The sequence below is a fragment of the Adiantum capillus-veneris genome, chromosome 1 (genome assembly GCF_014529385.1).
Source record: "Adiantum capillus-veneris isolate H3 chromosome 1, ASM1452938v2, whole genome shotgun sequence".
NCBI classification, from domain to species: Eukaryota; Viridiplantae; Streptophyta; class Polypodiopsida; order Polypodiales; family Pteridaceae; genus Adiantum; species Adiantum capillus-veneris.
This window is the reverse complement of record NC_140931.1, coordinates 193,635,301-193,651,080: the sequence shown is the minus strand read 5'-3', so window position 1 is coordinate 193,651,080 and position 15,780 is coordinate 193,635,301. Positions and strand designations below refer to the sequence as shown.

The following is a 15,780-nucleotide window of genomic DNA, read 5'->3' as shown; positions in this document are numbered from 1 at the left end:
CTTGAAGTGGACCAATGAGAATTAGACTAGAGTAAATTTAGCCTAATTAGTTTTAAACTACTTAATAAAAAGAACCAATGATAATTAAGTCTCCTGGATGATTATTGGACAGCCTGAGAAGGGGTCCAATAGGAATTGAGCAGCCCAGTGGGCTACTTAATTCCTATTGTTCAGAATGGGGAAAGGTCCAATGGGGATTTAATTAATTTAAATCAATTAAGTTTAATTGGTTAAGCTCTCACAAAAGGGGAAAGGGGGACACATGTCAGAAGGCTATCACTTATGCTACTTAATAGCCATTGGCTGAGCTTGGCATTGTCCAATAGGGAGCCTGCAAGAGCAAAAAGCAAGGGGGCTCTCCCAAGAGAGAGAGGGGGCTGATTTTTTCAAGGCATTATCACACACACACTCACACAATCTCATGTGTGAAGAAAGAGAAGACTATCTCTTCCCAAGCTTTAATGGAGAGCTCATCACCTACTCCAAGCTTGTGAGATAGAAGCCTACATCGACACACTCTTGGCTTGTGGATGCAAATCCAACCAAGAGCCAAGCTTCAATGCATGCTCATCTCCTCTACCAAGCTAATTACTAAGCTAAATCCATGCCCATATGTGTGATTATGTGAGGAGATATACATCTTTCTCGTAAGATACTCCTTCTTCCTCTCAATCTACTCTCATACCCTGCTAGCTCTCACCATCTTCGAAGGTGTGTGAGGTCTTGGGTATGAGAACGGGGATAATTAAAGTTGTGTTTGTTAAGTGTTTTGCTAAGTGCATGAAGCTTTCATCTTCATTGCACTAGCTAGTCTTGAAGGAACACAAAGAATTGTATTGTACAATGTCTCTCTTGATGGGAGAAACCATAATACAAAGCCTTTTGGAGGGGGGACCGGCTCCATGAAAATCCGGTCCTCAACTGTTGTCAATAGCTTAATTTCTCTCTCTTTTGAAGTATTTTTAATGCTATCTAACTAGGTGTTATGCTTTTTGTTTCTCTCTCCACCTAAGCACTCTTGTGATTCTCATTAGGAATCTATTCTAATGAAATGCCCACTATGTTCATGCTAATTTCGGCTACACTCATTAGGAATCTATTCTAATGAAATCCAAGAGGAGGAGACTCACCAAACTCATCACAAAGGATCTCCTCTATGCCATGCTTGGGGAAAGGTAAGAGAACATGATGCTTTTTTTCTCTTTGACCCTGGTTCTACTCACAATTTTATATCTATAGAGTTGGCCACCAAGCTAGGCATACAATCCTACGAGATGGGAGATGTCCTACCCGCAGACAGTGCCTTCAAGGGGCAAGAAGCTTCAGTCACTCCCTTAATCGGGAAATTGAGGCTTTATGTCCAAGGCTATGTGGACAAAGAGGACTTCTTTATCTCTCCTCTCAAGCATGAGGATGTAATCCTAGGGGCACCATGGTTTGACCGCCTGGTTGCCGATGTTAAATCTCCTCAAAGGAGAATCTCCTTTAAGTTCAGGGAAAAAAACATGTATATAGATGCTAAGGAAATGGGTAACACTATCCCCATTGAACATACACCACCTTTCAACAAGTCAATAAAGAGCTCTATTTCCGTGTACATGATTTTTGTTAAAGATTCTCAAAATGAACCTAATGCTTTAACAAAAGAAAATAAAAGAAACCAAAAGGAATTAGAGTTATCCAATTTTCTCAAGGGGTTTCAAGATGTTTTTATTGACGACATCCCTTGTGAGCTACCTCCTAAACGAGGTAATGATGACCATGCAATTGAACTTCTTCCAGGAAGTTCACCGCCTAACAAACCTCCTTATAGAGTTTCTCAAGCTCAACAAGAGGAGATTATGCGGCAAGTGCATGTGTTAGTTGAGAAGGGCATGGTTAGGCCTAGCTCATCTCCATTTTTCTCACCTGTGCTATTAGTGCAAAAGAAAGATGGCACATATCGCATGTGTGTCGACTATAGAGCACTAAATAGGATCACTATCAAGAATAGGTTTCCCGTTCCATGGGTAGAAGACCTATTTGATAAGCTACAAGGATCGACCTACTTCAGTAGGATTGACCTAAAAAGTGCCTATCATCAAATAAGGATAGTTGATCAAGACATTGTAAAGACCGCATTTCGCACCACATTTGGTCTTTACGAATACATTGTCATGCCTTTTGGCTTGACCAATGCAACAGCCACATTCAACCGCTTGATGGAGAAGTTGTTCAGGCCTCATGGAACCTTCACTTGAGTGTTCTTTGATGATATTATCATCTACTCTAATTCGTTAGAGGAACACAAGCAACACCTCCAGGTAATATTTCAAGTTTTAAGAGAGAATAAACTTTATGTTAATCGAAAGAAAAGTGAATTTTTCTTGCAAGAGATTTAGTATTTAGGTCACATTATCTCTCAAGATGGCATCCAAATGGATCCATCAAAGTTAGAGGTAATAAAAGGATGGCCTAAACCAAGGAATCTTAATGAACTAAGAAGCTTTATAGGTATGTGTGCATACTATAGACGCTTCATAGAAAAGTTCTCACAAATTGCGGGACCATTACATGATCTAACAAAGAAAAGCGTTAGGTATACATGGTCTGCTAAGGAGAACAATGCTTTTGAAAAGCTTAAGGAAAAGCTTATCTCTCAACCTGTGCTTACACTACCGGATCTCTCAAAACCATTTGAGGTCCAATGTGATGCTTGTGGTGATTGCCTTGGAGCTGTTTTGCTCCAAGAAGGGCACTCCATAGGCTATGAGAGTCTAAGGCTCGACCCTGTTGAGCAAGCTCTAGGCATATATGAAAAGAAACTCCTTGCAGTGCTACATGCCTTAGACTCCTGGAAGCACTATTTATTGGGGACTCCTTTCATTCTTCGAACGGATCACCAAATTCTTAAGTACTTCATGACACAGACCAAGCTCTCCGACAAACAAATGAGGTGGGCAAATTTCCTTTCGCAATTTCATTTTCATATTGCTCACATTGCTCGCAAGCATAATCAAGTAGCTGATGCACTCTCAAGAATGCGGTTTCCATAGCAACTCACAATTATCTATCTTCAATGATAGATGAGTATGCTATTGATCCCGATTTTAGAGATGTGATTTCATCCCTTGCATTAGGGAAGAAATAAGAACCATTTACCTTACAAGATGGTTATCTTCTCTATGGCAATAGACTATGCATTACTAACGCACTATGTGAGAAATTAATGTATGAATCTCATGCTCCACCTTATGCGGGGCATAGAGGGATTCAGTCTACCTTAAAGGGAATTGAAACATATTTCTATTGGCCTACCATGAAAGTGAACATACAAGAGTATGTTTCTAAATGTGTTGTATGCCAAAAGGAAAAATTTGATAGAGGGAAGCAACTTGGATTGCTTCAACCCTTGCCAATTCCTAATTCACCATGGGAGAGCATATCCATGGATTTTATCTTTGGATTGCCTAAGTCTATCCATGGGAATACGGGAATATGGACAATAGTAGACAGGTTCAGTAAACAAGCTCATTTTATACCTGTCAAAAAGACTATCAAAGCCCATCAAATGGCAACCCTCTTCATTTCACAAATTTTCAAGTACCATGGCTTGCCAATGTCCATAGTGTCGGATAGAGATCCTAAAATGACCAGTAATTTCTGGAAGGGTCTCTTTGAGAATTTAGGGACAAGGTTAAACTTCTCTTCGGCCTATCATCCACAAACGGATGGCCAAAGTGAAATAGCTAACCTAACCATTCTCGATCTATTAAAATCCTATGTAACGGAAGTAGATCAAAGATCCCAATGGGAGAAGTACTTACCCTTAGTGGAGTGGAGTATGCTTACAATAACACTGTACATACTTCCACGGGAAAAGCACATTTCGAGGTAATTGAGGGAAGATCAAAAAGTCCCTTGCTACTTAAGGTACATGGGAAGATCTTCGCTGCAGATGAGTATAGCCGAGACCTACAAGAATCTTTTCAAAAGATTAAGGATGCTATCTCTATCTCACAGCAAAGGCAAAAGGCTGCTTCTGACAAGCACAGAAGAGCCCAAGCCTTTAAAGAAAATGATTGGGTCTTATTAAAGTTTCCCAAGGCTCGATTAAGGCACACGACGGGCAAGAATCCTACGGGCCACCAAAAGTACTATGCTAAACTAGCAAAAAGGTACTATAGTCCCTTCCAGATTCTTAGGCCAATCAATGAGATGGCCTATCAACTCAAGTTGCCCAATCATTGGCTCATACACAATTCTTTCCATGTGAGCCTATTAAAGCCTTACAAAGGAGAGCCACCTCAAGAACCAACTATTGAAGACCCACCGGAGATCGAGGACCAATAGGAGGTGCTGCAGCCCGAGTCCATTCTCCAACATGAAGACAAGGTATTAAGAGGCGGTAAGACTATCCGATGATATCTTATTAAGTTTAAGAATTATACTTTTGAAGATGCTAGATGGATGCAAGGCATACAATTGAAGGATAACCTAAACCTTGTCAATGCTTACAATGCTTCCCAAGAGTAAGCAAATGTACAAAATGTTAAAAATGAACAAAAATGAAGTAGTATGCATGCTTAGATCAAGTTTGCGGATACGATGTCTCCCAAACACCAAGTAGAGCTAGTCACACTACTATGGAAAACTGACAGGACTAATGTGCAGACATGCTTGCGGCAGCCTCACGCTCTCAAGCGCCAAATGGACTAGTCATCCATTGTGGAATGACGTCGTAGGGTAGCATAGGGATGCTCTACCCGCTAAGAAAAGGACTCATGAATAGCTTTTTTTTGTCTTCTATGACTCTCGTTTTCTTTATTGTGCACAAAAATGAAGTAGTATGCATGCTTAGATCAAGTTTGCGGAGACGATGTCTCCCAAACACCAAGTAGAGCTAGTCACACTACTATTGAAAACTGATAGGACTAATGTGCAGACATGCTTGCGGCAGCCTCACGCTCTCAAGCGCCAAATGGACTAGTCATCCATTGTGGAATGACGTCGTAGGGTAGCATAGGGATGCTCTACCCGCTAAGAAAAGGACTCATGAATATGCTTTATCTTCTCTACACCATAGTCGAGGACGACTATGATTTCAAGAGAGAGGTAATGTCATAATAAACAATATCTAATTCTCCTAAATGATTTTCTCATATGAAACTGGCCATTTAATGTGGGGAAGTGCCAGGGGAGAAAAAGCTAGAATATTGGTTAAGCCAGCAGACCGGCCACAGTAGGAATCGAAAGGGGGGTCCATCTGCAAAAGAGCCATGTGCAACAATGGGCTAAAAAGACCCTAAGGTTCAGCCCATTAAGACTTCCAAAATGCTAAGGTTCCAAAATTCAAAAGTTGTGTCCAAAGGGTTAAAGCTTAGGGGGAATTGGATACTTTGTGTGCTCTCCAAAGTCAATGCATATCCCTACATGAGAGGGGGCGAGCCCTTCTTCTAGGGGATGAGAGATAAAGTCACACACACACACACACACACACACAAGCTCCCTTTACACAAAGGGAATTAGGGACACATGTCAGCTCCCTAGCCCAGATGCCCACAAGGTGTGCCCAATTCCTATTGAATGACCCTTAAAGTGGACCAATGAGAATTACGCTAGAGTAAATTTAGCCTAATTAATTTTAAACTACTTAATAAAAAGAACCAATGATAATTAAGTCTCCTGGATGATTATTGGACAGCCTAAGAAGGGGTCCAATAGGAATTAACCAGCCCAATGGGCTACTTTATTCCTATTGGTCAGAATGGGGAAAGATCCAATGGGGATTTAATTCATTTAAATCAATTAATTTTAAATGATTAAGCTCTCACAAAATGGAAAAGGGGGGCACATGTCAGAAGGCTATCACTTATGCTGCTTAATAGCCATTGGCTGAGCTTGGCATTGTCCAATAGGGAGCCTGCAAGAGCAAATAGCAAGGGGGCTGATTTTTGCAAGGCATTATCACACACACACTCACACAATCTCATGTGTGAAGAAAGAGAAGACTATCTCTTCCCAAGCTTTAATGGAGAGCTCATCACCTACTCCAAGCTTGTGAGATAGAAGCCTACATCGACACACTCTTGGCTTGTGGATACAAATCCAACCAAGATCCAAGCTTCAATGCATGCTCATCTCCTCTACCAAGCTAATTACTAAGCTAAAGCTATGCTAATATGAGTGATTATGTGAGGAGATGTATATCTTTCTCGTAAGATACTCCTTCTTCCTCTCAATCTACTCTCATACCCTGCTAGCTCTCACCATCTTCGAAGGTGTGTGAGGTCTTGGGTCTGAGAACGAGGATAATTAAAGTTGTGTTTGTTAAGTGTTTTGCTAAGTGCATGAAGCATTCATCTTCATTGCACTAGCTAGTCTTGAAGGAACACAAAGAATTGTATTGTACAATGTCTCTCTTGATGGGAGAAACCATAATACAAAGCCTTTTGGAGGGGGGACCGGATCCATGAAAATCCGGTCCTCAACTGTTGTCAATAGCTTAATTTCTCTCTCTTTTGAAGTATTGTTGATGCTATCGAACTAGGTGTTATGATTTTTGTTGCTCTGTCCACCCAAGCACTCTTGTAATTCTCATTAGGAATCTATTCTAATGAAATGCCCACTATGTTCATGCTAATTTCCGCTACACATAAGTTTTTAGGCCATTAAATTTACAAACTTAATGGACGATGACATCCTAAGACCAATCCAAGTAGAGAGGCAACCTATGCAGAATCCTGGTGAGACTAGTTTCTTTGAACCTATTCAAAAACCAGAATTCCACATGTAACAAGTTCCAAACATGAGTGGATATTCGTTCCAAGCGGGAACAAGGAATCCACCACGTGATGAAGAACTCTCCAGAGGAATTCATCGGCAAAATGAGACAAACATAAACTCAGGTAGAGGTACTCAAACAACGCAAAATGTAGCTAGGCCACAACAAAGAACCACTACTGCACATACACGGGACACTATACAAGTACTTGGGACACCAGCTGAAGGATTCAGACCCCTAAGGCCACATCAAGTCGCCAAATGTGTGCCGTCTAAATATACAGGATCTGGGGATCCATATGCCCATGCTTCTTCCTTTAGACAAGTGCTGAGAGCAAAGCAAGTACATGGCTTCCATACGCAATATGAGGGCTTTGGATTGACCTTAGATGGTACTGCTATGACTTGGTTCCAGCCATTAAGTAAGAGCTCATTCTTTGACATAGAGGATCTCTTATTTGACTTTGTCCAAGACTTCACCAAACGTGGGATAAAGAATGACATAGTCTCACAAATGTACTCTTTCAAACAACAAGAGAAAGAGAAATTAAAGGAAGCTGCCTTGAGATTGAAGCAATATGTGGAGATATGTCCTCCTAGGGAGATCCCTCAACAAGAAAGGCTAGCGTTGCTCTTCATAGAAGGGTTACAAGACGATAATCTCAAGAAGGATTTGCATATTCAAAGATGCCAAAAATTAGACGAGGTTATCAAAGAAGCGGTATACCTGGTCGAAAATTGCAATATATATGGAGAATCCCGAAAGGATTGTGATACCAGGTCAAGCGACTCGAGGGTGACTACCAGTGTTGTGAACACGGGACCAACAACCCCTGTGCGAACCACTGGAGAAACCGATGCCCTTATAGACAAACTCCTTGAGCATTTCAACAATGCTGCGTTGGCACCTCAACATGTGAGACAGCCACAATTACGCTTATGTAGCATCTATGAGGGAGTACTCATCCCACAACCCAGTTTCATGTGATGCAACCTCAGCCACGTGACCAACCTAGACTGCGGCAGCAAAAGTGGTGTGAAATAGAACAAAAGTGGACAAATCATTCGACGGAAGAATGCTACCACCAAAGGGGATATGTGAGAGAAAGGCAGTACCAGCCAAACCCTGTGTACCAGCCACAACAAGGGCAAGCCATTCCTCCATATCAGATGAATAAGGCACCACCACCACCACCTACATATGCCACAGGACATCCAGATGTTCAACCAGGGCTGGAAAGAGCGAAACCTGTCCTAGGACATCAACCACCACTGCCAGGGGAAGCCCAGGCAGCAGTCAGGTACGTGTATACAGATCAGCCAATAGAGGAAAGAGCCTTAGTGCCTACACCGCCCTACCACATGGACGAGAACTATGGATGTGGTCAAACTGTATAACTCAATACAGGAGGGGGGGGAGATGTATGATCCATGGATGTCGAATCCTACCCCCAGTTACATTCCACAACCAGACACTTCCATGATGGCTAACGAGGGAGTGACTGTGGGTCAAGGAACTTTGATGTTCATAGCTAATCAGCAGGGAGGAATGAAGTCAAGATCTTATCCTCCAAGGCAAAATTTCACCCCGCAACCTCCTCAACAACCACCAAGACCATTGGGACCATGTTACAGGTGTGGTGGAGATCATTTGATGAACAGTTGTCGAGTGGGGGAACAGAGTATCAAACCTCAGTGTAATCAATGCGGAATCACCCACTTGTATACCGACTGTCCAAACGAAACCGACAATAAAGGAAAAGCGACCATAAGTAAGATTGGAGTGATACCTTCTTCGAGTGGATCGGAGACTGAAGCGTCTGTACCTGTCAAGGCAGTTACACAAGCTCAAGCTATGGGGAAAGAAGGTGAGAAAAAGGATGAAGGCCAAGAGAGAGCTAGTCAAGCTCCTAGTCAAAGGGTAGAAAGACGTAAAATCCGCTCTTAGGAGAGAGCTAGAAATCATCATAAATACAAGACTATATCTGCTGAGCTTGCAAAAGCTCAAGAGCAATTGCAACAACATCTTTCTAGAGTAGCATCTGATTCTGGGGAAGCATAACCAAACAAGATAGACAACACGAACAACTAGGAAAAGAAAGATAAGGAGAGCAGTAGCCTAAGTTTAGGTGGATCAGTCCTGGTTGAGAAGGTGTGTGAACCCTTAGATGCTATAATAAAGCCTATGAAGCTAGGATAGAAACGTATCAAACTCAGGCAAATCAATGGCTGACTTATCCAAATGTGGAGCTGGAGAAATAGAGGTTCGAAATGTGCAAACAATTGATCCAAACAGCTCAGGCATTATTAGAAAAGCCTCCTGCGATGCCAGTTGAGGAAAGGATAAGTCAAAAACCTCCATTTGACCTAAAATTTGATATACCTGAGGAGGTGAATGTTCCACAAGCTAGCTTCAAGGAAACAGAAGAGAAATCTGATCCACAAGTAAAGATTGAAGAATCGCGAGCTGAAGAAGAGAGCAAAAGACAAGAGTTGGACCATAGAGTGGTGGAAAATAGCACAGACAAATCCATCTATAACGAACCACCCATGGCACATGAAGTCAGAGATGATTGGCCTCATAAATTGTGGGAGCTAATCAGAAATGCCAAATATGGAAGCATGAAACTCGAGTCAGCTCCTCTAGAGGAAGTTGATGTAGAACTCCAGATGCCCAATCTAGATGCTGGGTCGATGTATGGAGACATAGGCTCAAAAAAATCGACAGAGAGCATAGATGAAAATCTTAAGGAACTCCCTACTTATCAAGGTGAATATGAAGCCAACCTTAGGCGAATCCCTGCTTATCTGACATTATGATCCTTCCGTCTCAAAGAAAGTCGTTCAAGCCAACCTTAGACTCTAACGCGCTTCATGAGTTGTTGTCCACGCAAGTGAGATGCACTTTAACATTGGCAAAGCTGCTCAAGAAGTGAGCACATGCTCAAAGAAATTGGGTCTAAAGGATTCGCAAGAGATGCTTGAAGCAGAGTTAGGTGACGATCAAAAGACAAAAGCTAGTGTCAAACCTGTACCAGTAAACAAAGTTGGAGATTACTGTGAAGGTGAGGAAGGCAACACGATGCTACCACTGGAGTTCAATGACGTCAAAACCATGGCAATTTTGGATAGTGGAGCAGGTGACAAAAGATCTTTGGGAGAAATGGGGAAAACCAGCACTCCGAAAGACCAGAATGAAGCTACAATTAGCCGATGGTTATGTCAAAAGACCCTTGGGAATATTGGAAAAAATCATCGTAACGTCATGTGGTATAGAATATGAGCATACGTTCGGAGTAGTTGATTTTGGTGACAGGAATAACTATGAAGTTATTCTTGGAAGACCCTTCATGCGCCAGCTCATGATGATACAAGATTGGGGCTACAACTACCTACATCTTTGCCACATGGACAACATCACAAGGATAAACCTCGAAGATTACTCTTATCGTGATGTGCAACGAACACCTGTGGAGGATTTTGACTCAGCCACAGAAGCTAATTCCAAAATTCAAGCATTTTTGGTCAAAAAACCTCAATTATGGATGTGCGGAGCTTCAGACAATGGAAGCTTGGATAGAAATGAGTGCAAACTGGAAAGAAGTGTAGTGGATGATGCATATATTGCAGAGCCATTTCCAGAAGAAGCCTTCGAGTCTTTGGAATGGATGCAAATCTTAGCTACACTTGATGTAATCACTAACGAGACCACTCCCACAAAGTTTTGTGACAGTGAAGGTTTGGACTTAGTCCCCCTACGCATGCTAAAAGCACTTCACACAATAGACAAAGGCAATGAGGAGACTACAATGGTCAATGAAGTCGATGAGATGGAGAAGCAAGTCCAATGCCTGACAATTCAAGACGAAATCTCTATCAGGGACTTAGCTCCTTGCTCTTCAGCTCCAGAGACGATAGACGACACTGAGTCAAAAAACGAAGGGATCCAACGAGAGTGCCTCTTCATAGAAGATGCAGATGACGAACACTCGAGTGGGAAGCATAGTGAGTTTGAGGATGAAATGAGGATTCCTTTGACGATACCTAGACCACCCCACTATAAATTGCAGCGCTACAAGAGGAAGATCCAGAGAAGATACAAGAAAACCAACCCGACGCCGGAGCTAGAAAGCGAATTATAGTTCTTAATGCTAGTCAAGACTGAAGACTGCATTAAAGATGGGGTAATGGGGATGTATTTCAGAGAAAAAAAACGAAGAATGAAGAATCAGCCACCTAAAAAAGAACCCGAGGCTAAAAGCAATATTTCCGCTAAAAACGCGCGATGTGAACGACGACGAGAGAACTTAGACAAGAAAAGCTTGCACACCAACAAAGAATGGACCACAGAGCTATCAAATAGCACAGAAGGAAGCAGTTCAGTGCAGGATGGAATCAGTGTTCCTTCCTACTACAAGCGATATTCTATTCAGGATAGGTGTATATGTTTGGAACAGCCTATTCGAGAGAAGAAACAAGTCGGGACATCGTATGATGGTCCTCAAGAAGCGAAGAGAATTGATTTGGCAAACCCTGGAGAAGAGCCTAAACCTGCCTACATTGCCACGGATCTTACTCCAGAGGAAGAGTTAACATTAATCGATGCCCTTAAGGAGTATAGGGATGTTTTTTCTTGGTCTTACAAGGACTTGAAGGGTGTGGATCATGTTATTTGTTAGCACACCATTCCTCTAAGAGCCGATGCAAAGCCTAGCATACAACATCCATATACGTACAACGAAACCTTTGCTAGAAAGATAAAGGAAGAGATAGACAAACTTATGGAAGCAAAATTCATCTATGAGATTGAACATACGGAATGGGTGTCACCTATTGTGGTTGTCCCCAAAAAGAATGGCAAGTTACGAGTATGTGTCAATCTTAAGAAAGTGAACGATGCTACAATCAGGGATAACTATCCTCTTCCCATAACCAAACACATGCTAGAGAGAGTAGCAGGCAAAAGAGCGTATAGTTTTATGGATGGATTCTCTGGTTACAATCAACTGGGAATGAAGCCAGAAGATCAACACAAAACTGCTTTTGCTACAGAATGGGGAATATATGAGTATAGAGTGATTCCATTTGGGCTCACCAATGCACCAGCAACCTTCCAGAGACTGATGAGTCACTCATTCAAGGAGTATCTTCGAAATTTCTTGGAAATCTATATGGATGACCTGTGTGTTCATTCCCTTGCGAGAGATGAACATGTAGTTCACCTTAAGAAAGTCTTTGAAAAGTGTAGGACATATAGAATCTGCCTGAATCTTGAAAAATGCCTATTCATGGTTAGACAAGGGAAGATATTAGGGCACATAGTGTCATCAAATGGGATATCCACAGATCTTGAAAAGATTAAAGTCATAATGGAATTACCCAGACCTACAAAGGCCAAAGGTGTGCAAGCTTTTATGGGCCATTGTGGCTACTATCGCAGATTTATCTACATGTATGCTGTGATTGCACGACCTTTGTATGCCCTTATCACTGAATTCAAATGGACTGAAGAATGTGAGGAATCCTTTTGAAAGCTGAAGGAAGCGCTGATCACAGCTCCTATCCTCAAGACTCCAGATTGGATGAAAGAATTCCATGTTCATATAGATGCTTCAGCTATAGCGATTGGGTGTATCTTAGCTCAACCTCGTGACGGTAATATGGATTTCCCAATATCTTACGCCAGTAGACAGCTGAATAGTGCTGAGAAGAATTATACCACCACTGAAAGAGAAGGTTTGGGAATGATATACGCTATAAAGAAGTTCAGACACTATCTTCTAGCCAATCATTTCACCTTCTTTGTAGATCATAAAGCACTACTCTACTTGGTGAACAAACCATGCAATACGGGAAGAATCGTCAGATGGTTCATCATATTGCTAGAGTTTGACTTCACTGTAGTAGTTAAAAAAGGTACAACCCACCAACGAGCTGATCATCTGTCTCGAATCTTAAGCGAAGAGCCACCAATGGGGATTGATGATGATCTGCCTGACGCTTACCTTTTCAATATAGAAATGATTCCTCGATGGAGTCACAAAATTGTCCAAATCCTGTCTATCGAACAAGTTTCAGTAGGGCCTAAACGTCTGATGTCACAAGATGTGGTCTTTGAAAGCAAGAACATCAAGCTGATTAGTGGAAGATTGTATTGTCAAAATGCTGACAGTATATTCCAATTATGCGTTGAGCCAAATGAGATTCCACTATATCTGGCTGAAGCTCACATAGAGGTCATTGGAATACATCACGGATTCCACCAGACTTCCAGGAAGTTGAATCGACTTGGAGTGAATTGGCCGCATATGAAGAAGGATGTGCACAAGTACATTCAAGAATGTGCACAATGCAAAGCCAAACCACCGGTGGATCATGCCACCTTATACCAAGTGACCATAGCACCTAAATGGAGTCAGTATATAGTCGATTATCTTAAGGGGACTCCATTTCCCGAGAAAATGAGCAAGAAAAGGGAACGAGCGATAATAAAGGAAGCAGAAATGTATCAACTGATTGGCAATAAATTGTATAAACAAAACAAAGACAATCAATTAAGGCTATGTGCATCGGAAAGAGAATACATGCCAATCCTACAGGAAGCACATGCAGGGCAGGCTAGTGGCCATTTCTCAGTAGAACGCACTGCACAATTGATTATGTTTGCATGGATATGGTGGCCGACACTCCTTCAAGACGCAGAGATGTATGTCAAGCGATGTGACGACTGCCAACGTGCAAAAGTTCCTATGCGAAAGGACCATATGCCTCTTAGACCTATGCTAGGAACTAGAGCATTTGCCAAATGGGGAATTGATTTTGTGGGTCCGATCACACCGGCCTATAGGAGTCATGCTGAATACATCATTGTGGCTACAGATTAATTAACAAAATGGGTCGAAGAAAAAGCCACAACTAAAAATGATGCACGCACCACCGCTCAGTTTCTATATGAAGAAATTTTCACCAGATATGGGCTACCCATAGAAATAGTCAGTGACCGAGGAACCCACTTTGTCAATGAAGTGATTGAATACTTGCTTGACGAGTTCCTTGTCATACATAAGAAGTCAGCTCCATATCACCCGCAAGCCAATGGCTTAACGGAGAGCACAAACAAAGTCTTATGCACAGTGCTCACAAAAGTAGTGAATAACAATAGGACTGATTGGGACCAGAAATTGCACGCTGCAATTTGGGCATATAGAGTGGCCTATAAGACTGTCCTAAATACAACACCATACAATATGGTGTATGGTCTTAATGCAATATTGCTAATGGAATTCCTAATTCCTACTTTAAGAGTGACACAAGCACTCGAATGGACAGGTCATGAGCTCATACAATGCCTAGATGACCTAGAGAAACTTGATGAAACAAGAATGAAAGTTGTCATAGCCATCTACGCGCAAAAGCGCAGAATGAAGGAGTTCCATGACAAGCACCTGATAATGAAATAATTTCAGAAAGGTGATTATGTGCTTGTCTACAAACTCAAACAAAAAACCAAGAAATTGAAGAAGCGAGGCATGGGACCCTATTTGATTACATATATATCATCTAGCGGGGTCATCAAACTTGCCACATTAGAGGGAGAGGAGATGCCTAATTGGATTAGTGGATGTAGGTTAAAGAAATATAATCTCCCGCTAACTCCAGAAATGCTTGAAAGGGTGCATGCAGCTGGTTGTCAAAAAGCTACAGCCAAATTTATCAAAGAAGAAGCACGGCTTCGACAACTCAAACGAAAGCAGTAGCAATAGGGATTCAACAAGCAAAAGTGGACTCAGATGTATCAAATTACTCCTTTTGATCTGGATGATGAAGATGTTGATCCTTGCATTCCGATTGAAGTGACCCTGGATAAAGTTCCAACCTATGCCTTAGTGGATTCAGGAGCTCATTACAACTACGTCACATACAGTTTCTTTAATCAGCTGATAGGTGTTCAGTTAGTGCCAGAATTTCGCTGCTGTGAAGCCTTCAATAATGCAATTATCATAACCAAAGGCTGGGTGGAGATACCCTTGTATATCAATGGCCTGCTGTGCACTCATCAATTTCATGTGTGTGATGTTCAAGATGATTATTCCCCCATCATATTTGGTACAACTTGGCAAAGGAGATACAACGCTTATTTGCACTGGTCAGGTAACCAAATGTACTTTCAAGCAGAGGGAAAGGTTAGCAAAGTGTTGTTTGCAAGCGAGGAGGAGGTCCCTCATCAGAAACTACGAGAAAACAATCAGAAATTCCTTCCTCCACCACCTGCACCTGTTTCACCAACTATACAACCATCACAGCCAAAGGAAACTGTTGATGCTACATGTCAAGTCAGCATTGAAGAACCAGTGTCACAACTTGCACTTCCTCACACCAAAAAAAGGCCTCAACATAAATCCGGAATTCCACAGTTACCTCGCCCAACATACAAGCAAGTTTGGCGGCCAAAACAATCAAATCCACAATCTCCACCGCCAAAGCCTAGCCAACAACTTGTCGAGAGCGAATCCACCACTAGTGCCCAACACATCGACAACATCCAACAAATATAGGTGGACTCCAATCAAACCTGCTAATTTCATTACTCCTATACAGAAAACCAAGCAGGTTTGGCGGCCCAAGCAACCCAAGCCAACAGTTGCTCAACCCCCGCTGCCAAAAGACAACCACACGACAATCACAGCTACTCGACAATCCAAACAGTACACCCGAGCCCACCCACCGCCCAGGAAAATCAAACCCAAAAGTCCTATTCACTACAAACAAGTTTGGGTTCCTAAACAGCCCACCAAAATTGCCGTCTCGTATAAATGGCAACCCAAACGAAATATTCCAAACCCGAAACCAGCTACATCGAGGTTGCAATGGAAACTTAAAAAACATCAACAGGTACTCAACACGTCAACATTGGTCAAACCACCACCAGTTCTGACCATGTCCAAGAAACTTAGTCTCTTGAAAGCATTCTACCACTTGGAAACCTCGCCAGCAGATGCCCTTAAGCAATCTGCTTAA

At 42.0% G+C, this 15,780-nt stretch overlaps 1 pseudogene; it reads left to right on the top strand.

Annotated features, from left to right (window-relative positions):
* The first annotated feature begins 14,552 nt into the window (after positions 1-14,552).
* Positions 14,553-15,780, top strand: LOC147466241 (uncharacterized; annotated as a pseudogene).